This window comes from Gallinula chloropus (assembly GCF_964237585.1).
Source record: "Gallinula chloropus genome assembly, chromosome: 12".
In the NCBI taxonomy this organism is placed as follows: Eukaryota; Metazoa; Chordata; class Aves; order Gruiformes; family Rallidae; genus Gallinula; species Gallinula chloropus.
This window is the reverse complement of record NC_140097.1, coordinates 22,920,276-22,947,480: the sequence shown is the minus strand read 5'-3', so window position 1 is coordinate 22,947,480 and position 27,205 is coordinate 22,920,276. Positions and strand designations below refer to the sequence as shown.

At 52.7% G+C, this 27,205-nt stretch overlaps 1 protein-coding gene across 1 annotated transcript in view; it reads right to left on the bottom strand.

Annotated features, from left to right (window-relative positions):
* The window catches only part of RHOA (ras homolog family member A), a 28,961-nt gene extending 16,757 nt beyond the window's left edge, over positions 1-12,204 (bottom strand). The window contains exon 1 of the mRNA XM_084269586.1: positions 12,103-12,204. The gene's annotated coding sequence lies outside the window, so the exon portion shown is untranslated. The remainder of the gene's footprint in view (positions 1-12,102) is intronic.
* Positions 12,205-27,205: the final 15,001 nt, after the last annotated feature.

The following is a 27,205-nucleotide window of genomic DNA, read 5'->3' as shown; positions in this document are numbered from 1 at the left end:
CATGCCCCCTTTAAACCAGCTCCTTTAATCATACCTAAGCCCACATGTGCCATCATGCCATTTTTTGTTTTCCCACATAATCCATGCAGGACAGGCTGTGTTCTCAAACACCAGTAGCTCTGCAGGAAACTAAGTCCCCAATTCACCTCTGACAGGGCTTGCAAAACAGGTAACTAACAGTACTGAGAGGAAAGCCAGACTCTGAACTCCATGCTCAGAGTGATCATGCTCTTTCAGTACCACATACAACCTGAAATCAAGCACTGCCAGGGTAGAAATACAATTTGATTACAAGCCACTGGAATACAAAGACTAAACCCAGGAAAGGCAGGCAGGGCTGTGAAGGAGAGGGTCCACATTGCTTATTTCAACAACTGAAATTCAGTTAATTCTGGGCAAATCTGCCTACAGACACTTGCAGGCACAGACTGATAAGCCACGTTATTTAAAGGGTTGCTAACAAGGCCTTTGGGAAACAGCTATATTTATATTCCTTCCAGCACATAAAGCAATTTGACAGTACTGCAAGCAGACCTATTTCCAACTACAGCGCTGTGTGGGAGCAGCTGGTAAGAAAAGGGGATCTGCTGGGGGGTTTTTTTTGTGGGTTATATATGAAATTTCATGGTTGAAAAAAGTCCCAAAGCTGGCAAAAGCATAGGGCAGGCTCCTGACATCACACATTAAATGCAAGCCAGAGTGAACCTGGCATTTTCTACTCTAAGACTGAAGTACTAAAGGACTAAAGCTAAAGGAGGGAAGGTTTAGGTTAGATATTAGGGGGAAGTTTTTTACAGAAAGAGCGGTGAGGTGCTGGAACAGGCTGCCCAGAGAGGTGGTGGATTCCCCATCCCTGGAGGTGTTCAAGGCCAGGTTGGATGGGGCCCTGGGCAACCTTGTGTAGCTCCAAGCCTGGAGGTTGGTGTCCCTGCCTGTGGCAGGGGGGTTGGAGCTCTATGATCCTTGGGGTCCCTTCCAACCCAGTCCATTCTATGATTCTATGATTCTACAATCAAAAAAACAACACAGAAGGTCAGCATAGTATCCAGTGGGGTAAAAACACTGGGCATGGCTCCTTGGGGAAGGTCCTTGGGCAGGCTGAGCTGAGCATTACCCATGCTCTGCCTTACCCATGCTCAAGCCTGGCAAGTTTTACTTGTCTGGAGAAAGTGCTCTGCAAACATAACTGTCCATTTCCAGAGCCAGCTTTAAACTGGGAGCCGTATAGCTGTGTTCCAGCCCGAGCTAATGAACCTCACCAGGTCTCAGCCAACTCCACAAATAACCAGCTCAAGCCTCTTTGTACCACATCACCAGGGCTGGGAGCAGGGGCAGCTTAACTGCATCAGGCCTTAACACTGCTGGTTCTGTGCCAGCCCTGGTGCACCCTTCAGGACTGGTGAGTGTTACACAGCCATAAAGAGTTATCCAAAAGTACAAACTGGTGTTTGACAGGCAGGGGCATTCAGTGTGGTTCAGCTAAGCACGCAGGGGGCTGTTTATGCTGCCTCTCTGGTGACTGTGACAGGGCAGGAGACAGCTCCCCCAGCACAGAGCCTGCCAGTGCAAAGGTTCTGAGGAAACCTGAAGCGGCAGCCAGCGCTTGATCCGTGTTGTGTGTCATGCGGACATCGTACGTCTAAGCTGAGATATCATGTGAAGTCTCAAAGCTGGATTCATCCTATCAAATTACAGCCTTTGCCCTTGCTTTCCTCTTCAGCATGAGCCCTGTATGACAACACACAACTCACCTGACTCCCAGAAATTAAAATTGCTTTTGAGTCTGATAAGCTTTCCTCATTTCTAAGCACCAGAGGAAAAGCAAGTCATTTTGCTGTGCTCTCCCAGCCTGTACAGCCCTCTTGGCAGTGATTTACAGGAATGGTGCCTCACAGCACAATCAAACACTCCCAGGAACACAGAAACTATCTTTGTAGAAACACCCAAGCCATGATCCATGTCCCACAAGCAGCTCCAGCACAGACGCTGACCAGGCGACCAACTTACACGTCCCACATCTAGAGACTCACAGACCACATCCTTCACTACAGGTCTACTACATACACATGGATTTGGGACTTTGCTTCCCCACCTCAGCACCTGGCACTCAGGATCAGCTCAGGAGTGGATTCCTACAGAAAAAGCTGAAGAGGAAAAAGTAACAGGAAGCTCTCTCCTCCTCCATTGCTCCCCAGCTTCCAACCACTTCATGAAGCTCAGGAGCTTCTTGGGTCAGATGCAGTTCCCATGAATTCAGTAACCTCAAACAGATTCTTCTTCCATGAGCTTGCCCAGGCTGCCTTTGAACCCATGTAAACTTCCAGCATCGGAACATCCTATCGGAGGGAGTTCCCACAGCTTAATGACACATTGTGCGTAAAGCCACTTCCTCCAAATTCAAGGTTGTCCCTTTTCATTTCTTTTACTGCCTCCTAACTCCAAAAGGGAAAGAGCAGGAACAGTTTAACCTCACTCATCCTCTTTCTGCTGCTCACATAACAGGCTTCCCAGAGATCCTAGCACAGGGGGGCTTTTTTTTTGGTTGGTTGGTTGCTTCTGGAATACCTACACACCTCTGGCACCAGCAACCAGCTGATCTATCACTGGCTGCTCCTAGCAGAAGGCATAACGAAGTGGTAAAAGTGGTACTGAAGTGCTTCAGCCATGAAGACCCCTAGAAACCCAGCAGCACAGCACCACATACCTTCCAACCCCACTCCATCCACCACAGCTCCAAAGACCCCAGGGCTGCTGCAGCACAGGTCCCAGAGGGACACCCCGGTTTTGACATGGGTGTGCTGCCACATGTATCAGAGAACCACACCCAGAGCTGTATTTCAAGTGCAAACAAGCTGTAGCTTGGTCATTCCCCAGTCCAGGTTTCACTCCTTGTGTTAACTCAGGCATCACCTATCTTGACTTTCAGAGGGGCAACAGCAGAGGCTGCCCATGGGTGCCTCTGGCTCCAGCCGCCAGCCACCCGCTCGGCATCAGCCGTGGGGTCCTGTCTGCCGCTTCCTCATTCACTTGGGTGCTGCAAGTTTCTTCCTCCCAGTGTTCTCTCCAGGTGATAGCTCAGAAATACAGCCCAGGAGCTGTATTTCACCACACACACACAGTTCCTTGAGCCTCCACTTGCCTTTTAAAGCTGTCCTCTTTCTCCTAAACTTAATGTGAACCGTATTGATTTTGTGCTGGCTGGGTCTCTCACTGAAGATGACATGCAATTAACTGTGGAGCTCTAACAGAAGGCTGAGATGAACACCTCTACTTAAGAGCCAAACTGGAACAATTAACACTAATTGTTTCTATTTCCCCCAGTCCAGGTTGAGTGACATTGCCTTAATTCTTTCCTGAACACTACCTTACTTATTCCATTATTGTACCTGGGATTGATGTCTTAGTCTGATGGGATTATAATCATTAAGGTTGTCCTACTTCTCTTTGTTATTACTGCATCTTAGCGTGCTTCCAAACTCCTTACAGTGCCTGCAGTGTGTGAAGACTGTTCTGGAGGAGGAAAAACATTTACAGAAAGGCTCTCCACTCTCAGGCCAGAGATCTTCAGAGCTGAGACACACACCAAAACCAATTCCTGAGTCTGGGCAGGCTAGGCACCCAGTATCATCCAACCTTCTTAAAGAATTATTATTTAAAGAGATAAGCAAAATACCTGACTGCAGGGAAGTTCCCTGTGTATGGATAAATAACTGGTAAGTGATAGAAAACCAGACAGAAAGGTTTCCACCAACATTCCTGAAGGACCCAGAAAAGTGAGGGAAAAACAGCAGTATCACAAAATCTACTGAGGATGCCAAGGTGTTCAGGTAATAATGGCAAGGACTTGCTGGGAGCAACTTCAGAACCTTAGCTGAGCAGGCCCAAGCAGTAAGAGTTGAAGCAGATAAATGGGAAGTGATACACAAGGTAAAAACCAGATTAAACTGCCTGTGTGTAACGATGGACTGGGAGGCGATTGCTGCTACCCAAGGGCAGTGTGTTAGGGTTATAGAGTTAATTCCTTTCAAACACAAGCTGGATGCTCTGACAAGATTATTCGTCTGTTTTACAGTATTAAGATCTAGGGAAAAACCCAAGCAAGCCAGAGATCATTAAGCTGATGCAGAAACCCAGGGGCACACCCTCATCTCCAGACCGTGTACACTGAGATCCTCCCCTGCCAAAAGGCCACACAGGAACCAGCACAAGGCTGGTCACACTGCACAGAGATGGTCACACTGCACAGAGATGGTCACACTGCACAGAGATGGTCCTTAGAGACCAGAACAGGCAGAGGGACAGTCTGGAGAAGCTCCAACCAAGGAAGAAGACAACCACAGACACTTTAAGACCACACAAACAGGAGGGAATCAGCTTGTTAAACAGGCAGACACTGGCAGGACAAGGGGGATGGATTAAAGCTGAAGGAGGGAAGGTTTAAATTGGATATTAGGGGGAAGTTCTTTCCAGAGAGAGTGGTGAGGGGCTGGAACAGGCTGCCCAGAGAAGTAGTAGATTCCCCATCCCTGGAGGTGTTCAAGGCCAGGTTGGATGGGGCCCTGGGCAACCTTGTGTAGCTCCAGGCCTGGAGGTTGGTGTCCCTGCCTGTGGCAGGGGGTTGGAGCTCTGTGACCCTTGGGGTCCCTTCCAACCCAGACCAGTCTGTGGTTCTGTGATCCTTAGCAGCAGTGAGAAAAGCTGGGGCCTGTGCAAGGCCAAGGGCTCAGGGTAGGACCAGGCTCCAAGCAAAGGCAGGCAGGCCTCCCAGCAGGGCCTTTTACATCTGTCATTTCTCAGCCATAGTTTCTCTTCAAGCTCCTTTTTTCTCCCAGTTACTTTTGAGGTTCTGGTTTGTATTTTCTACTTTCAGTTTCTACTTTTCTCCTAGTCCATCTGTAGGGCTTTCATGCATTGTTTAAGTGCAAACAAAACAGATGCCTTCATTTCCTTTCCAAGTCGGGCTATTTAATTCACTTTCAACACTTGATTGGGGAAAAAAAAAACAGCACAAAAGGAGGTTCCTGAAACATCGTTTAAGCCAAAATTGTTCAAGTAACACAGCAACATGTGCAAGCAAAACTCTGTCTTAACACCGTCACCGTGCATCCTGTTTTGCAAACACCAAAATTAGCAAGGTCCTCCTGGCCTACAAGGCTTTGCTGTTCTCAACTACCTGCAACATTCTCCCCCCTATGCCACTCACCTCACTGTTTCTATTTATAACTAGCAAATTCACCTCGTTTCAGAACCCCTGGAAGACCCCCAGTTCCAGCACTTCTCTGCCTTGCCCCACCATGACAAGCCCCTCCCCAAGGCTGAAGGCAAAACTGGGGCTACAGGGGCAGAAACCAGTATGTCGTCCTCAGGCCCTGGGGCTGCCACCACTGTCCTTCCACCCTCACTTAACGCTCCTGTTACTTTGCCCCTACTGACTAGATCCCTCATTATCTATATGCACAACGACTTAGGAGAGCACGTCTCTTATGCAATACTGAGTCCCAAGATTACTTCACACAAAATGAGATTAGGGCTTAATATTGAGGTAATTATAGCAGATGTGAGGATTTCCACTTGTGTGCAGGACACTGTGTTTGTGGGTGTTTTTTTCTTGGTACCCTCATTGCCCAGACACCTCCAGCACGTCAAAAGGGACATAGGGCTCCCAAGCACTGAATAAGGCAGGTTCTATTTGGACAAGATCACAGAATCACAGGGTTTGGAAGGGACCCCCAGAGCTCATGGGGTCCAATCCCCTGCCAAAGCAGCTCCCCAGCTCATATTGCACAGGGCGGCGTCCAGACGGGGCTGGAATCTCTCCAGAGATGGAGACTCCACACCCCCTGGGCAGCCTGGCCCAGGGCTCCCTCACCCTCACTGTGTCTTTAGACACCCACCACTGCCCTGTAGCTAGCATACAGGCAAGAAAAAGCAACACCAGCTCTTTCAGAAAACCATCTTTTTGTACCCACAGCCACTTGTGCTCCTCCTCTCCTCCCACCACAAGACATCTGTTGAGACTGTACTGGTTGAGGTCAAACCCCCATCGAGTCCAGCACCGTGACAGACACACACAGGAGCCACAAGTCACTGTGATTAACAGAGGGAGCAAACACACTGATACTTCTGCAAGTGTCTTTTCTGAGTTTCCAGCACAGGGGCATTCTTGGGGGGGGTTTAATCTTTGAGCTCAGCAGCCTGTTTGCTAGCACCTTCTTCTGTGATTTCATCTGTCTGATTCTGAAGCCATGTGATCGCTGCCATTCGAAGCGCTCTGTCTCTGGTTCCCACACACACTGCAGCAGAAGCACCGTTGGGTTTCATCCAGACCAGTCAGTGTTCAGTCACATCTCTGCCAAGCAGGTTCAAATCTTTTTAAGCATCCCTTGTACACAGCCCATTCCTTATCCCTGGCCATTCTTCTCATCCTCTTGTTGGCTTTTCCAGTTGCACTGCATCTCAAAGTCGATCTTCCTTCACATAAACATTCCCATAATCAGCGTGGTAAGAACTGAAAGAATCACAGAATCCCAGACTGGTCTGGGTTGGAAGGGACCCCAAGGATCACAGAGCTCCAACCCCCTACCACAGGCAGGGACACCAACCTCCAGGCCTGGAGCTACACAAGGTTGCCCAGGGCCCCATCCAACCTGGCCTTGAACAGCCCCAGGGATGGGGCACCCACCCCCTCTCTGGGCAGCCTGTTCCAGCCCCTCACCACTCTCTCTGGAAAGAGCTTCCCCCTAATATCTAATTTAAACCTTCCCTCCTTTAGCTTTAATCCATCCCCCTTGTCCTGCCATTCTCCACCCTTTTAACAAGCTGATTCCCCTCCTGTTCCTCTGCTCCCTTCAGGGACTGGAAGGCTGCAATGAGGTCCCCCCACAGCCTTCTCTTCTCCAGGCTGAACCAGCCCAGCTCCCTCAGCCTCTCTTCATGAAAGCCACAATGCTCCCATCTTCTTCTCTTACTCCTCTCCCCAGAGCTCCTCACACGTGCTCATACAGTTGCTGTTGAACATTAAACTCATGGTTTCACAGAATTATGACAAACACTTCCTCCTATGTGGCAACAATTAACTTTAACCCTATTCATGCATAAACAAACAAACAAAGATTATTTCCCCCCACCAACTTGGCATCTTACTGCCTAGAACCTGGTGCCTGAGGCAAGCTGCAGCTCTTCCCAGTCAGCTCTTGTCTTTCCTCCCCTTACACTGCTCAACACCTTCTGTGCCAGATCACTTGAGCACACAGGATGGTGTCAGTGCAACACAGATCTCCCTCCTCTCTTATTCCCAAACTTTGCTTTTCCACGCTTGTTGAGCCATTCAAGTCTACTCCAGTAGATTTAAGCAGCACCATTTCCTTTGCAAAAGCCACGTTGACTTTCTCCCACCAACAGTGAAGTTCCTTCACCTGTTTATTTTCTTAGAATTTCTTTTTTAAAGGAAGCACTGAACTCTCTGTTACCCTGCTGTACTACCTTTAAGAATCACTACCTCACAAGCCATCTTCTGCTTCCCTGTCTCCAAGGTATTAAGTGAGAAGTTGCAAGGCATAATTAATAATCTGGTCATTCCATCCCTGAGTTCCCTTTGGAAGGAACCCTTGGGCAAGCACCACCTGGTCTTGGCATTTTCTAACTATATTTATTGGTTTGCTCTGAAACCTTCTCCACTGACCCTTCAAGCAGAGACAGATCTTCCAATGAGTCCTGCTCCCCATAAAGAGAATTTCTGGCATAGGAACCTCCTTGGACTCCTCCACAGTAAACAGGAACCCTCATAAGTCATTTCACTTTATACTGATGGCTTCATCATCAAATATTTCTTTCACTTCATCATCATCTATTTGCCTTCCAGACTCCAGCAAGTTTCTTGCTTCTGAAGTACTTGGAATTTCTATTTTTTTTTTGCTATTAGGATGAAGTTGCTCAGAGTCTTTCTGGCAGGTCCTTGTATTTTTCATTTGACTGGCTAGAGTTTGTTCTTACTTTTCTAGTCCACACTATGACTTCAGCTTTCTGAAGGCTGTATTCTGATTTCTAATACTTTCTTTACCCCAAACTGCAGGCTCATTCTCATGTGTCAATATTCCACAGTATAATTTTAAATCTTCTCAACAACATTTTCAATTTCAAGCGTGGAAGCCCAGTTCTGCTGTGGTTTACATGGAATCCAGCCTTTTCAAACAGCTTTTGGCCTGACTGAGGTTCAAAAAAAAAAAAAAGAGCCAATTCAATTCATCACTACCAAGTCCCAGTCCTGCTGTACAACAGCCTGCTCACCTCACACAGCTCCAACAGGCCAGGCAAAAGGTGAAGAACAAAGAGCCTCCAGGTATGAAATGTAAGAAAAATGAAACATCAGCAAAGAGCACAAACAGAGAAGTGGTGCTTAGGGTCTGCTAGTTCTTTCAATGCACAAAGACAACCTTAGGTAGCTGTGAAGATGAGGAGGAGGAATCACTTCGTACACATCCACGCTACAGATCTGCTCCAGATGTGACAGTTCAATCAGCCAGGTGAGACAGAACTGTTTATTGCTGCAAAGCACTGCTAGCTGAGCAAAGAGATGCAACTCAGCCCTGTTTCTGATTAAAACCTGCAGTTTAAAAGAGCAAACAACCACCCCACAACTGTCAGAGCCTGAGCAAAGACCGGCCTCAGATTTGTTGCAGGCTTCACTCTGTCTACTAGTGACTCTCCATCTGTTTGTTCCATGAGGGATCCTGGTCACAACGGCTGGTCAGAGAAGAACAGGCGACCTCACTGTGATTAGTTTAATTACATGATTCAGTTAGGAAGGTATGGCTGTTACTCATGTGGACAGCCACAGTGGATGGCAGGTACCTTTGGTAAAAGGTGGTCTCCATCCAAGTTCTTTTACCATCTCAAATGCCCTTCCCAAGGGAACACATGGTGATAGGAAAAGGACAGAAGAGAGGATGGACAGATCAGAGCTGCTCTACCATCTCCACTTCTGCTTCTGGTAGCTTCTGTTCACAGCTGTAGCGGGGTGAGAACAGAGATCACATCAAGGCCAGAAAGCACTCACACCTAACAGATGTGTAAAACAGCTGGAAGCAACAGCAACTTAACCAGGGCACCAGAGAGAGACTTTTGGGACGTCTGTGCTGATCTTGGAGAAGCTCCCAAAAGTATTAAGCTTGTACCTCTTTCTACTTAGCTACCTACAGAGTGCCCAGTGCTGCAGGAGGACTGCCACGGTGCAGATGAAGCAGCAGAGGTGCTATCAGGTGTGTGTGTTCACACAGCCCCAGCCCAGGAAGGCAGGTAAGCTGTCACCAGGCTGTCTGTCCTGCCCAGCGCTGCTCTACCTTATGGGGTTTCACCCTTATTGCTCATTTACAAGGCCAGGCTCATCAAGGATCAATTTAAGATTTAAAGGGCACGCTGGGCAGCCTTTATCAACGCACTAACTTCCTCCAACTCACTGATTACACTTTCCTCCATGTTAACTAAAAGCTTCTGAGGACAAATCAGTACACCAGGGTTTAAATGGAGCAACACAAGAGCCACACTAGAGTTTAGTCCCAAACCTGAAAGGGTCTGAGTGGAGACTTGGAAAGAACCTAACAAAAACAAGGGCAGCAGGGAATAAAAGCACTACAGAGAGACAAGGAGAAGATACAACAGGTGAGAAGGCAGTAGCCACCCTCAGAGGTTTCTAGGGCAGAGCAGATCACAGAAACAACATAAACAAGAGCAGAGATGGTTCAGAGCAATAGAAATATGTCGAGAGAAAAAGTGGTGTAAAAAGTAAGAGAAACAAGAGTTACCACTAAAAAAAAGAAACTGAGGAAAGATGATGATATTTCCAAGCCCCTCCAGACCATCAAATGGCTGTTATTTGGGATTTGCTTATCTGAAGAGCCATCACCAGCCCTACATCCTGGTGGCAGCTCAGCCCATTTAGGATGTTTTTACTGTCAATTCCTGGCTGGGAGAACTCCCCGCCTCTGGCGCTCAGTTGCTGTGGCACTGGGCCAGAGCCTGAGCTTGGTGAACGAGGAGGGATAACGTAGGAATGGCTCAGCTTAGCTCTCTGACTGAATTTCTTTTGCCCCTAGTGTCAGAGTGCATTTATGTCTTGAGAAGTTATTAAAAAAACCCAAACACATATCCTAGTGTTAAATGATACAAATCGCCCATTAAGATTAATTTATGTGCAGCATTTATGCTGAATATGCTGTTAAGCTTTCCAGGGAACTAATTAAAATGAAATAAGGCTAATGGCAATTTTTTTTCCTGTTTTAAACCTGCAACCTTTGTCCAGATCAGAGCCAGAATTAACCTGTGTGTTTGAAACAGAAATGCCAGTGTCCCGTGGCTGGAGACCTGGAAAGGCCAGAACAAGGCAGGAGGCAGCACTTATGGGAGCCTTCAACAGAGAGTAAATATTCTCCACCAAAAACCTTTTGGGGGAGGGAGAGGGGGACATCCTATTTCCCCACTGAGGGAAAAAAAGAAAATGAAAAGAAGAAAGAAAAATCCCCAAAATAAAGGCATCAGAGAAGTTAATACTTTCAGCCCCAAACAACTCTTAGGACAAGTAACTTTTGAGACTCCTGAGATATAAAGAGGGTTGTAAAAGTTCACTTTTAGACAAAGAGCAGCGTTTTCATGTCACACAACAGAAGCATTACCTACTTTAACCTCAGGGGGGAAAAAATTCCCCAACCAACCAGCACCAAACCTAACGCTCCCCAGGTAGGTCTAAGGACAGAGCTTTCTCTGAATCCTGCACCACATCCAGTGGGAAAACCACTGGCTGCTCAGGAAGGGAAGGTGTACTGGGAGAGAAACAAAAGCGGGATACGAGGCAGGAACTGAAAGCAAACAAACCTCTGGACACCTCACAGGGCACTGAGGAGCAGCTACAGAATCACAGCCTGTTTGGGGCTGGGAGGGCTCCTCAAAAGCTCATCCAGTCCCACCCCCTGCCAGAGCAGGGGCACCCAGACTAAATCCCACAGGGATGGGTCCAGGCGGGTTTGAATGTCCCCAGAGAAGGAGACTCCCCAGCCTCTCTGGGCAGCCTGTCCCAGGGCTCTGCCACCCTCACAGGGACAAAGTTCCTCCTGACGTTCCCATGGAGCTTCCTCTGCTCCAGCTGCACCCGCTGCCCCGTGTCCTGTCGCTGCCACCCCTGAGCAGAGCCCAGACCCTCACCCTCTCCGCGTTTGGCAGCTGCGGCATCACCTCTCTGCGCGCAGCGGGGCCGGACCCTGACGCAGCCCAGAGGAGCCGCGGGGCTCCCTCGCCCGCCAGGGCCGGGGCGTCCCGGCGCGGAGGGGATCGGGCAGCGGGCGGCTCTAGGCCGGGGTCCGGGCCCAGGCCGGCCGCGGGCGCGCCGGGCGCCGCCGCCTCCTCCTCCCAGGAGCGAAGGGGTTCGGCGCCCGGCCCCAGGCCCCGGCTCACCCCCGCGGCCCGCCCTCCCGCGCGCCGGCTGACGTCACCACAACAAGCTGCCAGTCAGACGGGTCTCGGCCTTCCCCCCCCCCCCCTTCCCCCCCGCGCCGGTGCCCGCTCGTGTCACACCCCCGCGGCGGGGAGGGCCGGCGCCGCCTCCGCGCCGCCCACGGCGGAGCCTGGCGGGAGCGGGGACCCCGCCGCGGCCCGTGCGCCCAAGGCCGGGCGAGGCGAGGGCGGCTCCGGCTGGGGGAAGCCCGCGGGGGCCGCGCCCCCAGCCCGCCCTCCTCCCCCAGCTCCCGCCGCCCGGAAAAGGCCCCGTTACCGGCCCCGGAAGCTCAGGGAGGGGGAGGGGAAGGGAGGGAGCTCCCGGAGGGGCGTCGGGGCCGCCGCGCTCTCCCTCCCTCCTCCCCCACCCCACCCCTTTTGTGCGCCCGGGCGCGGCGGCCAACGGCTCGGCCGGGGCCGCGGCCGCCCACCCACCCCCGCCCGCAGGCCGCGGGCTCCAGGCGGGGGCGGCCAGGCCGGGCCCCACCCGGCGGCGGCGGCGGCGGCGCCTCAAAGGCCAGAGGCAAAAAAACCCCCAGCGAGCCGCAACCCGCCCCCCCCCCAGCGCCCCCCTCCCCTTCTCCCGCTTCCCCCGGGCGGCGGCGAAGCTCCCCCCGGTACCTGCGGCCTGCGCTGGGCTCTCGTTCCCGCCGCTTCCTGCTCTGCAGGCCCGAGCTCGAGCAGCGGCGAAACGGAAACGGGCGGGGCGGGGGCGTGCGCGCTCACCGGGCCCGACACGACGCGGCGCTGCGCTCCCTTGCGGCGCGGCCGCGGCCCCGCCCCTCCGCGGGCGCTGATTGGCCGGCCGGCTCGCGGAGAGGGAGGGCTTTCCGGCCGGCCGCGCTATAAAGCCAGCCGTTCTATTTACGTTGAGCGGAGTGTGGCGCTGCGCATGCGCGGTGCGGACCGGCTGGCGGCGCCCTGGCCCCGCTCAGGGGCGGGGGGGAACCGCCCGCAGCGTCTCGGTGTCGGGATCTTCCCGCAGGGGCTCCCCCGGGGTGAGCGACGCGCTCCTGGGTGCCCCGGAGGGAAGGGCGCTGCTCCGTCTCTTGCCTCCGAGGGGGAGGACGGGACTGGCCGCGCCGGAGAGGGGGTTTGGCCGCGCGGAGCCGGCTGGTGATGGTCGTAGGAGGAGCGGCTGAGGGAGCTGGGGGGGCTCAGCCTGGAGAAGAGGAGGCTGAGGGGAGACCTTCTCCCCACCTCCACTGCCCTGCCAGGAGGGTGCAGAGAGGTGGGCGATGGTCTCTTCAGCCAGGGGACAGGAGATGGGACAAGGGGCAATGGGCTCAAGCTGCCCCAGGGCAGGGTCAGAGCAGATGGGAGGGAAAAGTTCTTCCCTGGCAGAGTTGTGGGGCTGTGGCACAGGCTGCCCAGGGAGGGGCTGAGTCCCCTTCCCTGGGTGTGTTTAACAGAGGGGAGATGAGATGCTCAGGGATGTGGGTCAGGACAGGGACAGTTGGACTGGGTGATCTTACAGGCCTTTTCCAACCTGGTGATGCCGTGATTCCGTGTTGGGGTCTGTGTGTCTCTCCAGAGACAGGCATAGAAGCCTTCAGCCTGGAGAAGAGAAGGCTGTGGGGGGACCTCATTGCAGCCTTCCAGTCCCTGAAGGGAGCAGAGGAACAGGAGGGGAATCAGCTTGTTAAAAGGGTAGAGAATGGCAGCACAAGGGGGATGGATTAAAGCTGAAGGAGGGAAGGTTTAAATTAGATATTAGGGGGAAGCTCTTTCCATAGAGAGTGGTGAGGGGCTGGAACAGGCTGCCCAGAGAGGGGGTGGGTGCCCCATCCCTGGGGGTGTTCAGGGCCAGGTTGGATGGGGCCCTGGGCAGCCTTGTGTAGCTCCAGGCCTGGAGGTTGGTGTCCCTGCCTGTGGCAGGGGGGTTGGAGCTCTGTGATCCTTGGGGTCCCTTCCATCCCAGACCATTCTGTGATTCAAACACCATAGGGTGATGTTACTTAGGCAACAGTCCTTCCAGAGCTTGCCCAGCTCAAATGTTTTCTGTTAGTTAATTGTGTCATAATTTGCTGTTGTATGTTTTCTGTAGATGCCAGTTCCAGTTTCCCCACACGCTTCCCAACGTGGTGTGGCAGTACATCAATGATGTCTTGGCTTGAGGACTGTAAGCTGAGCAGTGTAAAGTATCTGCCTCCCCCAGTAAGAATGTATTTGGGGGGTGGTGCTGTGTCATGGGTGGTTGGGGTTTTTTAAAAATACAAATCCCCAACACCTTTTACCTTTCCAGGCTGATATGAATATCCAGCTCCTCTTAAAGCCCAGAACTTAGATGGGAACCCAGGCTGCTCAGATTCATAAAGGTTAAAAATTAGCAGGTCAAAGCCACTCCAAATATGCTCTGTGTCCTCCTGGGTTCCTCATCTGTGACCTAATTAAGCAAATAGGACCTCTCCCAGTGGTGCCAGTGTAAAGTAAAAGCATCAGAGTCCAAAGCAGGAGGAGATCTATTTCTTTCATTCAGGAGGTCGTCCTTCCTCTCTCCCCAGTCTGTGCAGCATTTAGGCCAAGCAGAGCCCTGCATGCAGTTAGGTTTTTGACCCATCTTGCAGATAAAGAGCCTGAAGGGCAAGTTGCCTGCCTGAAGTCTGTAAGGAAGTGGCCACCTTGAAAGCCAGTCCTTTGGCATCCTCCATCCTCCTGCTGTAGCAATTAACTCAGCTTGCAGCTGGGCCCCTGGGTGTGCTGATGGGTGTTCCTGTCACCATAGCCCTAATGAGAGGGACAACAGTGCTCTGGACAGGGGACTTTCACAGAACAGGGGATGGCTCTTAGGTGTGGAGAGGGAAATCCAAGCCCTCTGCTTTGCAGGGAGGGATGAGAAGCTCCAGAAACGTCGTTAGCCTCTGGTCTAGTGCAGGCTCTCAGCTGCAGATTGGAGAAGGAAGCCCACAAGCTGCAGCTCGATGCAGTTGAAGCAAAGTTGAAGTTGCACCTGGGAAGGAATAACAGCTGGAATCGGTACAGGCTGGGGGTGACCTGCTGGAGAGGAGCTCTGTGGAGAAGGACCTGGGGGTCCTGGTAGATGACAGGGTGGCCATGAGCCAGCAGTGTGCCCTGGGGGCTGAGAGAGACAATGGGATCCTGGGGGCATCAAGAGGAGTGTGGCCAGCAGGTCACAGGAGGGGATCCTCCCTCTCTGCTCTGCCCTGGTCAGGCCCCACCTGGAGTGATGTGTCCAGTTCTGGGCTCCCTGGGATAAAAAGGACAGGGATCTCCTGGAGAGAGTCCAGAGGAGGCTACAGAGATGATGAAGGGCCTGGAGCATCTCCCCTGTGAGGAAAGGCTGAGTGAGCTGGGGCAGTTCAGCCTGGAGAGAAGAAGACTAAGGGGGGACCTTATGAATGTTTATCAGTATCTGAAGGATGGGATGCAGGGGGAATGGGCAGCCCCTTTTCAGTGTCTGTGGGGACAGGACAAGGGGCAATGGCTGCAAGTTGGAGCACAGGAAGTTCCACAGCAACCTGGGGAAGAACTTTTCCCCAGTGAGGGTGAGGGAGCCCTGGGACAGGCTGCCCAGGGGGTGTGGAGTCTCCATCTCTGGAGAGATTCCAGCCCCGTCTGGACGCCGCCCTGTGCAATATGAGCTGGGGAGCTGCTTTGGCAGGGGGTTGGACCCCATGGGCTCTGGGGGTCCCTTCCAACCCCTGTGATCCTGTGATTCTCTAGGGTTATTGCTGGATCCTACTCAGCATTCCTGAGCACAGCCTGTTCTGCTCCACTTAGAAAGCTCAGCTCTGGATAATTTTGGTCTTTGCACATCAACTGTGCTGCTCTCACCTCCTACCTGCCAGTCAATGTCTAGATTTTTCTGATGGGGTTTTTAATTCAATTAAGTCTCTCTTCACATCCTGCAAGGCAAACTCACTTGCTGTCACTGCACTTACTTGCTATGGCACCTACCCTGTGCTTTAAAGCCCATAGAAAGCCATATACAACCTCAAAGCAAAGGTGCTGTGTTGGTATGAGAGCAGCTATGTAACTGGGAACTGAAATTCGAAGCAGTTTCAAGGGAAATACCAGCCAGGAGAACTGTGCAGCAAATTGCTTGCAAGAGAAAGAAAAAGCTATCAAAGGAAAGGCTTTCAGGACTGCAGGAGGAGCTGCTTGTGCCCTATTTGTGGTCAAGAGGAAGGTGGGTCATGCTAGGATTAAGGGATGAGCTTGCCAAAGCCACTGCTGTGGAGCTTGTCGTGCCCAGGACCCAGCCAGGGTCTCTGAGAGGTACAGGCTTGTGGGTACACATTCCCAGGTTGGGCTGTGAGATAACCTTTTGGTTCAGGGAGGAAATAACCTTTCCAAGAGAAGCCCAGGAGATCCTGGACTTGGGCAGGGGATACAGAACACGAAGATTTCCAGGTGCTTTGCTGTAGGATTTGAGAGTCCTTGCTACATCTAGGGAGGCAGGGGATAAGCTTTGAGAACCCAGCTCTTCTAAGAAGGCCTATGTTCTTCCAAACCTCAGTGTTTCTGTACCAGGGTATCTCCTGGGGGGAAGGGAGAGCTGATTTCTCCTCTAGCAGTCCCCCAGCAGAGCTTGCTGCTCCCTGGACTAGGGAAGCCTGACCACTGCTCATGCCACAGGCCAACCTGTGCCAGCATCGTAGAATCACAGGATCATAGGGGGGGTAGGAAGGGACCCCCAGAGCTCACTGGGCCACCCTGTCACCCACCAGGACCCCCAGGTCCTTCTCCACAGAGCTCCCCTCCAGCAGGTCACCCCCAGCCTGTACTGATTCCAGCGGTTATTCCTTCCCAGGGGCCAGACTCTCCACTTGCTTTTGTTGAACCCCATCTGGTCTGTCCCTGCCCAGCTCTCCAGCCTGTCCAGGTCTCTCTGGATGGCAGCGCAGTGTCCTGCGTGTCAGCCACTCCTCCCAGCTCTGGATCAGTGGCACTTGCTGAGGGTGGATGCTGTTCCCTCATCGAGGTGGTTGATGAAATGCTAATCCCTTGTAAAACATTGAAGGGGAAGAGAAACAGGAGATTTCCATTGGCCATTAAGGCATTTAATAGCCACTCTTCTTGTGCAGTTCAAGAGAACGTGGCTGTCATCCTCTCTGAATTTAAAACTCCTCAGAAGAGCTGTAGGGAATTATACTGGGAGGAAGTGAAACAAAACCTGTTTCCCTTCTTAGTTTTGGGGGGTGAAGTGAGTGGGATATAGCAGTGCAGCCTGACCCTGGAATGCATTCCCCTGGAGGTTCACTGGCATTTCACAGTGTGCTTTTCTGTTGAGTGTGCCTCCTCCCCCAGTGCTGGGTTTGCCTCAAGACCCCTCACAAAAAGATGCCAGGCTTAAACCCTGCATGAGGAGCAAACGTGGAGCTGCTTGCATCCCAGGCTGGCTTCTCAGCAGAGGGATGCATCAGGGACAACCCTGCCAGGACCAAGTTCCCATCCCTGATTTCAGCCCGGCAGTAAATGGGCAGTAACCCCCCCTGGTTTGCTCACACACAAAAGGGAAGGACCAGCAGATCCCCCCCACCTCAGGGCAGAGTGTGCTGGAGCTGGGCAGCAAGAACAGACCTGCCCATGAGCAACTAGAAGCTCTGCAGAGAGGCAGAGCTGGACAAGCTGTGCTTCTGCCCTGCTCCCAGGTTCTGGAGAGGCCAACGCACTGAGGGGCCAGAGCAGGACACCCACCCTGTGCTCCTGCAGCTGGAAGGGGAAGTCCTGGCCATGCCCACAGTGGGTGTAGGGCTCACCCAGCTCCCCTGCAGCAGGGCAGGGTGGGAGCTGAAGCTTTAGCAGCGCTCGGGCCGTTGGGCTGGAGGGTTCCTGCGCCACCAGGGAACTGGCCGGGAGTCTCCTCTTGCCTACCTGCCCAAACCCTAGAGAAGATGCTTAAACCCCTCCGTGACACCGAGTACTGGTTCTGAGGCTGCTTTTAGCGCTGTCTGACAGAGGGGGGAGCTGTCAGCTCACCGTTGGACCCGTCGGCAAGCAGAGACGCCCACCTGGGAGCTGCTCCAGCTGGCCGGGTGGCCCACCGGAGGGAGATGTGAAGCCTGACTTGCAGGAGGTGGACGCTGAAAGTCCTTAAATCTTTTGCTTTAAGTGGATGTGTGGGCTGTTCTAGAATCCCAGCATCTCCTGAGCTGGCAGGGATCCATAAGGCCCGTGGAGTCCCACTCCTGGCTCCACTCAGCCCAGCCCAGTCAGAACAAGGGACCGAGCGCATCGTCCAGACTCTTCTTGCCCTCAGCCCAGCTCGGGGCTGTGACCCCTTCCCTGGGGAGCCTGTGCTAGGACCCACCCCCCCCCTCTTAGTGCAGAACCTCCTCCTGACACCCAGCCTAAACCTCCCCTGGCCCAGCTTCACGCTGTTCCCTAGGGTTCTGTCCCTGGTCCCCAGAGAGAAGAGAGATCAGCACTGCTCCCCTCAGCAGGGAGCCACAGACCCCATGAGGTCCCCCCTCAGCCTCCTGGCTGAACAATCCCAGGGACTTCAGCCTCTCCTTGTAAGCCTTCCCCTCCAGACCCTTCCCCATCCTCACTCTGGACACTCTGTTAGTTTGCTGTCCCTGTACAATGAAAACCAGAGTTACATGTTGCGTCTGTGGGGCCAGTGGGAGCAACAGGCCTGAGAAGCTGGTTGGAGGTGGAACATCTGGCACTGGGGTCTTGTGCTTTTTGCTGCTGTGGTTGGTGATACCCCACTCCATTCCACCAAGAGCCCCTGGAAATGCACAGACTGTGCAACACCTTCCTGCTAATGGCAGGAAGCCTCCTCAGTGTCTGAGTGATGCCAGCAGTCCTTTGGGCTGGGACACTTGCCAGGCAGCAGCAGGAGCTGTGTTAAACTGGTCCATGGGAAGGGGCTGGAGGGCAAATCCTCTGAGGAGCAGCTGAGGGAGCTGGGCGGGGGGTCAGCCTGGAGAAGAGGAGGCTGAGGGGAGACCTTCTCCCCACCTCCACTGCCCTGCCAGGAGGGTGCAGAGAGGTGGGCAATGGTCTCTTCAGCCAGGGGACAGGAGATGGGACAAGGGGCAATGGGCTCAAGCTGTGCCAGGGCAGGGTCAGAGCAGATGGGAGGGCAAAGTTCTTCCCTGGCAGAGTTGTGGGGCTGTGGCACAGGCTGCCCAGGGAGGGGCTGAGTCCCCTTCCCTGGGTGTGTTTAACAGAGGGGAGATGAGGTGCTCAGGGATGTGGGTCAGCACAGGATGAGAATGGTTGGACTGGGTGATCTTACAGGCCTTTTCCAATCCTGTGATCCTGTGACACTGTGATTCTGTGACTCATGCCGAAGTGGACTGGTCTGAAGTGGAATAACTACCTGATCCCATCTGACATTTCTCCTGGTACAACTCATCAGTGGCCTTTCTCCCTCAGCCAGGAGCAGTGTGACGACATATGGCCTAATTACAACCCTGAAATAAAAAGAATTTCTTTATTAGATGTTGCTTTATGGCTCCATTGGTTGTCCTCTGTCCAGCTGCTCACGGCAGAGCTCCAGGCGGGCTGAATCGTGCTGGTTTGGCAGGTACGTGTGCGGGGAGGTTGAGCGTGCAGCTGGGCAGAATGGGGCTCTCAGAGGCTAAATTCAACTTGCCACAAAGATCTTTTTCTGCTTCACACTGGGGCTGGCTTTATGCAGTCTTTCTGACTTCAGAAGCCTGGCTCAGGCCCAGTTCTTGCGGGTCGTACGCATTCCTTCGTTAGCCCTTGGATAAAAGGCAAGTGGTGGCCGTGTTACATGTTTGTGGACTGGTTTCCACCATGCTTGTCTTCTGCCAGCAGTAAGGTGACAAAGACTGTAAGTCAAGGCAGCCTGTGTCCCTACCTAGGATACTGTGCTTCATTTCTCCAGCTGTGGAGATGATCCCCATCATGTCAGATGACTTTGTCTTAAACTGTAGTGAGACCCCAAACTGATGATCCAGGAGCACACACTGTCTTTGTTGTCATTGTGATTTTGGTGTGTGGCTTTTTGCCCAAGACAGATGGACTGTTACTTGGCTAAGGCTAAATCATAGAATCACAGAATGTGTAAGGTTGGAAGGGGCCCTCAGAGGCCATCTAGTCCCACCCCTGCAGTGAGCAGGGACATCTTCACTAGAGCAGGTTGCTCATCGACCTTGGATATCTCCAGCGATGCAGCCTCCTGGGTAACCTGTGCCGGTGATCCACCACCTTCATATTGAAGAGCTTTTCCCTAATATCCAACCTAAATCTCTCCTTTTTGAGTTTAAAACCATCACCCCTCGTCCTATCACTCCATGCCCTTAGAAACAGTTCTTCCCAGCTTCCCTACAGGCACCTCTCAGGGACTGGAAGGCTGCTATAAAGTCCCCCCAGAGTCTTCTCTTCTCCAGGCTGAACCACCCCAACTCTCTCAGCCTGCCATCATAGCAGAGGTGATCCAGCCCTTGGGTCATTTTTGTGGCACTCAAAATGAGGAGCTAATACATGAAACAGAATGTCTTTTCAGCCCCAGACTGTCCCCCAAACCCTTCTCAGTCCTTCCCCCAAGTGCTGGTGCTAGAAATGAGCAGGTTTTCCTCAGCTGAGGCACCAGCATCAGCTGAATGCTGAGGGTTCTGAGCTGGTGTGAGTGGTAGTGGCGTGTCCCACACAGTGGTGACTGGCTCGGCTCACTTGATCACTTATTCCAGGGAAACAGCACTCCAAATTTGCCAGACAACTGCCCCTGGGGTACCGAAATAGTTGTGAATTCAAAGCTTTTGCAGTTCATAATAGCAATTTCTGGAAGTTTCCCTCTAAAATTGTTGATGTTGTGCTGTGGGGGTTGTACAGAGAGCCCTTCCAGGCTCTTCCTTTGAGAAGAGTTTCAAATTCATCACTGGGACTAACAAGAGCCTTTGTCCCAGGCAGTTCAGCTCAGACTAACACAGGGCTGTGCAAAACCCTCCCAAAGAAAACCCAAAGCATGAGTGTGTGATGGAATCTCTGGTTCATGCCTGGGTGTTCTGAGGAACATTTCAGCTAATTCAGGAAAGGGCTGCGGCCTCCTGGAAAAAATGTCTTGTCCCAGTGATGGACTTAAGACAACCCTTTTAGGCTCTGGGGGTTTTTTTTGGACAGGAGGAAAAAGGTGCAGGAGCAAATCCCACTGAGGTGTCAGACTTCCCATCTCCTATGGGAGGGGTGAAGGGTTTGCAGTTCAATGGGGAAAAGGCTGGCCTGGGGGTTCTGGCGCGTGTCCCTGTAGGCCGCGCGTCGGGGCCCACCCAGCCTCCCCACAGTGCTGTGTTTCTGCACTAAAATAGGAGCTTTGCTGGTGCTGGATTGACCAGGGAGAAACGTTGGGGCTGTGCAAAGGCCAGGGGGAACGGGCTGGGTGCTGCATGAGTGATGAACAGCTCCTTGGCTGTGTCAGTGTGCTCAGTGAGGCTGGACACCCATGCTGAAGGTCCTCCTGCTCCCTGGAAACTTCAGATGGATTGCCCCATGGCTGGACCAGCTCCTAAATATCAGTGAGGATGGGGGAAATCTCAGAGCCACCTCAACAAGTGTTAAAATCTTGGGGAAATTTACTTACCCACAAAAGCCAAGATATAAAACACACGACGTTGAGCCGAAGTCTCAGGAGTTTTCATTTGAGATTTGCCCTGACTCAATTTCTGATTCCACAGGTGAGAGCAGCAGTTTGTGAAAAAATATCCTGGTCAGAAAAGCTGCAGGGCTGCAGCAGAAAGTGTCCTTAGCCATTTGTGTGCTTTCTGCTCCATCAGTCCCTTGTGCTCGGGCTTTTTTGCACTCAAGTGTCACCAAATCCTCATGACAACCCACGACACGTTTGTCTGCTGTCCTTCCTCTGGGGTACATCTCAGCCCTTACCCTTTCCTGGCTTTGTCTGTTGAGACTGCAACAAAACCCAGCAACTCTGAGCACTGATCTGCACCACGGGTCACCAACACGGGTGGGATGCTCTCCACCTTCCTTCAGTCTCTGTGCCTGGGTCACTTGCAGAGATTCCTGGAGCAGAAGGGCAGAGACAAAGCTAAGGCATGGTTTACCTGAGCCTTAGATAGGAAGAGGGATTTTGGCTTGGAGGAGCCTTTGTGACTGAGTTGGAACCAGCACAGCTACACCATGCCCTGCACCCATGGTCTGCCTACAGCTCGTTGAGTTGGTGCCAGTCTCAGCTCACGCAGCTGGAAGTAGCTTGTTCAAGTCTCACTGTTGTTACTGGTCTCGTCCCTGAAGACTGCAGGTATCTTGTATGGACATCTCCAGAATTACAGACTAGTTGAGGTGGGAAGGGACTTCTGAAGGTCATCTTGTCCGAGGCCCCTGCTCCAGCAAGATCACTCAGAGCTGGTTTTCCAGGACTGTGTCCAGGTGGCTTTTGAATATCTCCAAGGATGGAGATTCCACAACTTCCCTGAGCAACTTGTGCCAGCACTTGGTCACCCTCAAAGTAAAAAAAGTGGGTTTTGATGTTCAGAAGGAACCTCCCATGTTTCAGTTTGTGCCCGTTGCCCCTTGTCCTGTCACTGGGTACCATCGAAAAGAACCTGGCTCCATCCTCTTCTCACCCTCCCTTCAGGTATTTATAGACACTGGTAAGATCTCAGACCTCCTGAAGAAACCAAGTCAGGTGAGACAAGCTCTACCATGGGAACACTTGCAAATGGCTGGCAGAGCTGCAGTGGTGGGCTCACACACAGTCCAATTTGAACCAAAGATATCATTGCACCATTGCACTGCCCACAGGTGCCCTGGCCAGACCTGGTGGTAATCTGAGAGCAACCAGACTGGGCTCAAAACTTGATTTGAGTGCAGTGGGAAACGTTTTCATCTCCTCACAGATCAATAACCAAGGAGCAGTAATGCTGGTGGTGGGTGGTGGTGCACTGGTAGGCAGTGGGAGCTGTAGGAGGGATGGGAGGTCATGCTGAGGTTGGAATAATATCAGGAATTGCTGGTATTTAATAGCTTTTATTATGAATGGTGGGTCCACTACAGCCTGGAGGTGGCAGGAGAAGGGAAGTACAAGGGGGTGAATAATTAGGGCTCCTGAAAGTCCTTTTGGAAGAGCTCCCCCTCCTCAGATTTACAGCGTCTCCCCACAGACGTTCTTTAGCTGGAAAAGGCTCATGAAATATATTTTCAGGACAGGCTTTTTTTTGCCAGGAAGGGGATAAAAATCTTCAACAACAACAACAAAAACAACGAAGTCTTTCAACTTTCAGTTTGGAAGTGTCATTGTCCTGCAATTCTTTCCACAGCTGCCAGAGAGGTTTCCAAAGCACCACTCACATGTGTTAGAAACAGAAGCACAGCACAGCTCTCAGACACTTATTTTCTGGGTTTGAAGCTGTCTGCTAAGGTTGGGCCAAATGCTCATGTTTGCTGTTCCTTCTTCAGTCCCTCCTGTAAAACTAAAGGAGAACCACAGCCATGAAATCCTCTGCCTGTGTCGTTCCTGCCAGCTCTTTGCTTCGTGGGAAGGCAGCTCCTGTCTGGTTAGAGTGCTGTGTGTAGGGCTCTGAAACCCCTGGAGAAATCCCTGCAGCTGGATAGGGGATCCCATGTTGAAAATGCCAGGTGGCTGTCTAGAGTGTTGCTCCCTGTAGAGAACATTGGCCCAGCTCCCTTCACAGACCCAGAGAGGCAGCGTGTCCCTGTTTCACAGAGAGAGTGGTGAGGGGCTGGAACAGGCTGCCCAGAGAGGGGGTGGGTGCCCCATCCCTGGGAGTGTTCAAGGCCAGGTTGGATGGGGCCCTGGGCAACCTTGTGTAGCTCCAGGCCTGGAGGTTGGTGTCCCTGCCTGTGGCAGGGGGTTGGAGCTCTGTGATCCTTGGGGTCCCTCCCAACCCAGACCAGTCTGGGATTCTATGATTCCCTCCTGGTTTCAGCCTGGATGGAAGGTGGAATAATGCTCTGGGTAAAATATCTCATGTCTTCAGCAGGGGGAGGAAGCTAAACTTAATCTAAACTGTGTGTGCAAGAGAGGAGGTTAACAGAAAAAGCCAAGAGAGAACACAGAGGGTTTGTCTCTGTGTGTTCTCCTGTAGCTAGGAGACAGCATCAGATCATTCTCAGGATGAGGGAGGAAGTACGTGGTCACCGCTAAGACAATGAGAGCTGAAGGCTTGCCACAGGAGGAGAGATGAAGAGAATGTTTCAATGCAAATGGCCCTACAAAGTACTTTTTCACCAGGAAAAGACGTTATTGGCCCCTTCCTCACCTGTGTGTGATGCTGCAGCACAAGGTACAACACTTCAGAGCGCGGGTAAAGGGAGATAGAACTTGTGAGAAGCACTGCAGGGATTTCAGATCCCTCCAGCATTGGGCCTTGCCTGGCATCACAGCAAGAATTTGGCCAGACCTGTTTGGTCAGGAGTCAATGTTGCACACCCTAGTTTCAAATGACTGGAGCTAGAAATGCTTTTAAATTGTTTTCAGGGTTGTTCAGAGATGTGTAACACATCCTTCCAAACCCATAAGTGACCTTTCATTGACAGGAAATCAAAGGATCATAGAATCATAGACTGGTCTGGGTTGGAAAGGACCCCAGGGATCACAGAGCTCCAAACCCTCCCAGGTTTGCCCATGCCCATCAGCAGCACTTTCCCCACAAAACCAAGCAAGGTTTTTGAAAACGCATCAATTGGCTCCGTGGTGATAAATATCAGAGGTTTTCAGTACCCAGAGTGGGAGATGAGAAAGTAGAAGCTGTTATGTGTGCTGTGCTGTCCTGCACATCCCTCAGGGGATGATTGCCTCAAAACCTGCTGCTCATGGCACCCTGACCCTGCCTGTGACCCTGACCCTGCCTGTGACCCTGCCTGTGACCCTGACCCTGCCTGAGACCCTAAACCTGCCTGTGACCCTGACCCTGCCTGTGACCCTGACCCTCCCTGTGACCCTGACCCTGCCTGTGACCCTGCCCCTGCCTGTGACCCTGACCCTGCCTGAGACCCTGACCCTGCCTGTGACCCTGACTCTGCCTGAGACCCTGACCCTGCCTCTGACCCTGACCCTGCCTGTGATCCTGACCCTGCCTGTGCCACTGACCCTGCCTGTGACCCTGACCCTGCCTGTGACCCTAATCCTGCCTGTGACCCTGACCCTCCCTGTGACCCTGACCCTCCCTGTGACCCTGCCTGTGACCCTGACCCTGCCTGTGACCCTGACTCTGCCTGTGACCCTGACCCTGCCTGTCACCCTGCCTGTGACCCTAACCCTGCCTGTGACCCTGACCCTGCCTGTCACCCTGCCTGTGACCCTAACCCTGCCTGTGATGCTGACCCTGCCTGAGACCCTGACCCTGCCTGTGACCCTGACCCTGCCTGTGACCCTGATTCTGCCTGTGACCCTGACCCTGCTTGTGCCACTGACCCTGCCTATGACCCTGACCCTGCCTGTGACCCTATCTGTGCCCCAACCTTCCCTGTGACCCTGACCCCACCTGTAACCCTGCCTGTGACCCTGCCCCTGCCTGTGACCCTGCCCTTGGGCTTCCAGAGCCCAGTGCTCAACCCCCCCTGGCTCTCATACTGCCCCACGGCCTGGTCCTGGCTCACTGCACCGCTGCCTGGCATGGGCAGCCAGGAAGGGCCCCAGAGCAGGGCTGGGCTGCACTGGTGCAATGGAAATCCCCCCCTTGCCTGCCTCACTGGGAGGGTATTTCCACGCTGAGTGAGGCAGTTGGTTGTGTTTTGCCATGTTCCTGAGGTGATAACTTTCCTTCCCACATTGCTTTGCTTACCAGGCATCCAAAGGGAACTTCACCAACCTCAGCTGACCTCCTCCAGCAGATAAAAGTCACCCAGGGCAACTGAGAGAGGAAAGATGACAAGACATCGTGCTGGGGCTGGGCCATGGGCTGGGCCAAGTGCCCCAGCACAGGCTCCACGTGCCCCCCTGAGACAGTTCAGGGACAAAGCTGGAGTCCCTCTGCACAGCAGCTATGGTGGATGGAAGAATTCCCAGAGCCTGAGAGGTGGGACAGCGTGAGTTGAGTGGTGGGTGTGTGATGTGGCTGAGCAGTGGGGAGCAGGGGAGGACACGTGGGGAACCCAGGGGTGAGCACATTTGACATCCTTCTGCCTCAGCTCCTCTCCGTGCGCTGTCTCAGAGTGAAGGCACCATGTTCTTATGTGAGATCCACATGTCAGCATGTGTAAAGCACCACATGTCTGCTGAGTTAAGTAACTCCCAGGCTGGGGGAAGGAGAAGTGTCTGATGGCCAGAGCTGGCACTTAAAGGGCTTTTTGAGTTCTGTTCCTCTTCCTGGCAGGGATTCACTGCACAGCTCCAGGCAGGACACGTAACCAAGCTGAAGTATTTTCTTCCAGCTGTAAAAGAGCTGTAACACCAATACAAGGACAGGCTCTGAGGTCTGAGTAATCCCAGCTCACAGAAAGCCTTGAGATCCCCACTAGGAAGCTGCCTGGGAAAGGCAAGTGTTGCAGTATTCCCAAGTACTGTTCATAAATGAACTCCTTGGCTTCACGTTGGAGAAGAGCAGTGCTTGAACAGCCCTGGTGAAGAAGCCAGGAGGTACAGAGGTGAAAGCACCCCAGGAGGGACAGCAGCCACCCCCGTGGCTTCTTGGTGCTGCACCCAGGGTGGCTCAGGCAGGCACGTTACTGGGGTGAAGGTTGCTTTAATACAGGGGGAAGAAAAGGAGGATGGGAATTATATCTGGGCCCTTCTAGCATGTCTGTGTTGAAGAAGGAGCAGGAGGAGGGGAAGACGGTGTGCTCCTCTCAGTACTGAGCTCAGTCCCACCAGTTGAAAAGAAACTGGGAGCTGAGGGTTCACCTGAGAAGCAGCAGAGGCCACATGCCATAGAATGGTTTTGGTTGGAAAAGACCTTCAAGATCAACGAGTCCAACCATCTGTCCAGCCTTGCTGGGTCCAACACTAGACCATGTCACCAAGCACAACATCTACTCCTCTTTTAACACCTCCAGGGATGGTGACTCACCCATCTCCCTGACAGCCTGTTCTGGTGACTGACAGTCCTTTCAGTAAAGAAATTGTTCCTAATATCCAACCTAACCTTCCCCTGGCACAACTTCAGGCCAGAAGTTTTAGGTAGTTGTGGAGAGCGATGAGATCTCCTCTCAGTCTTTTCTCCAGACTAAACAATCCCAGCTCCCTTAGCCACTCCGCTTCAGGCTTGTGCTCCAGCCCCTTCCCCAGCCTGGTTGCCCTTCTCTGGACATGCTCAAGCATCTCAATGTCCTTCTTGTAGCAAGGTTCCCAAAACTGAACCCAGTACTCGGGGTGTGGCCTCAGCAGCTCTGAGCACAGAGATCTGTGATCTCACCAGCTCTGAGCACAGTCCAATTTGAACCAAAGATATCATTGCACCATTGCACTGCTCACAGGTGCCCTGGCCAGACCTGGTGGTAATCTGAGACCAACCAGACTGGGCTCAAAACTTGATTTGAGTGCAGTGGGAAACGTTTTCATCTCCTCACAGATCCTGTCATTGTCCTGCAATTCTTTCCACAGCTGCCAGAGAGGTTTCCAAAGCACCACTCACATGTGTTAGGATCACTGTCCTACTGCTGGGCACGCTTCCTGGTGCAAGCCAGGATGCTGTTGGCCTTCTTGGCCACCTGGGCACACTGCTGGCTCCTGTTCAACCAGCTGTGGATCAGTCTGTCTCCTCTCCATGCCTGTAGCTTTGCATGGGGTTGTTGTGACCCAAGTGAAGGACGTGGCACTTGGCCTTGTTGAGCCTCATGCAACTGGCCTTGGCCCATCGATCCAGCCTGT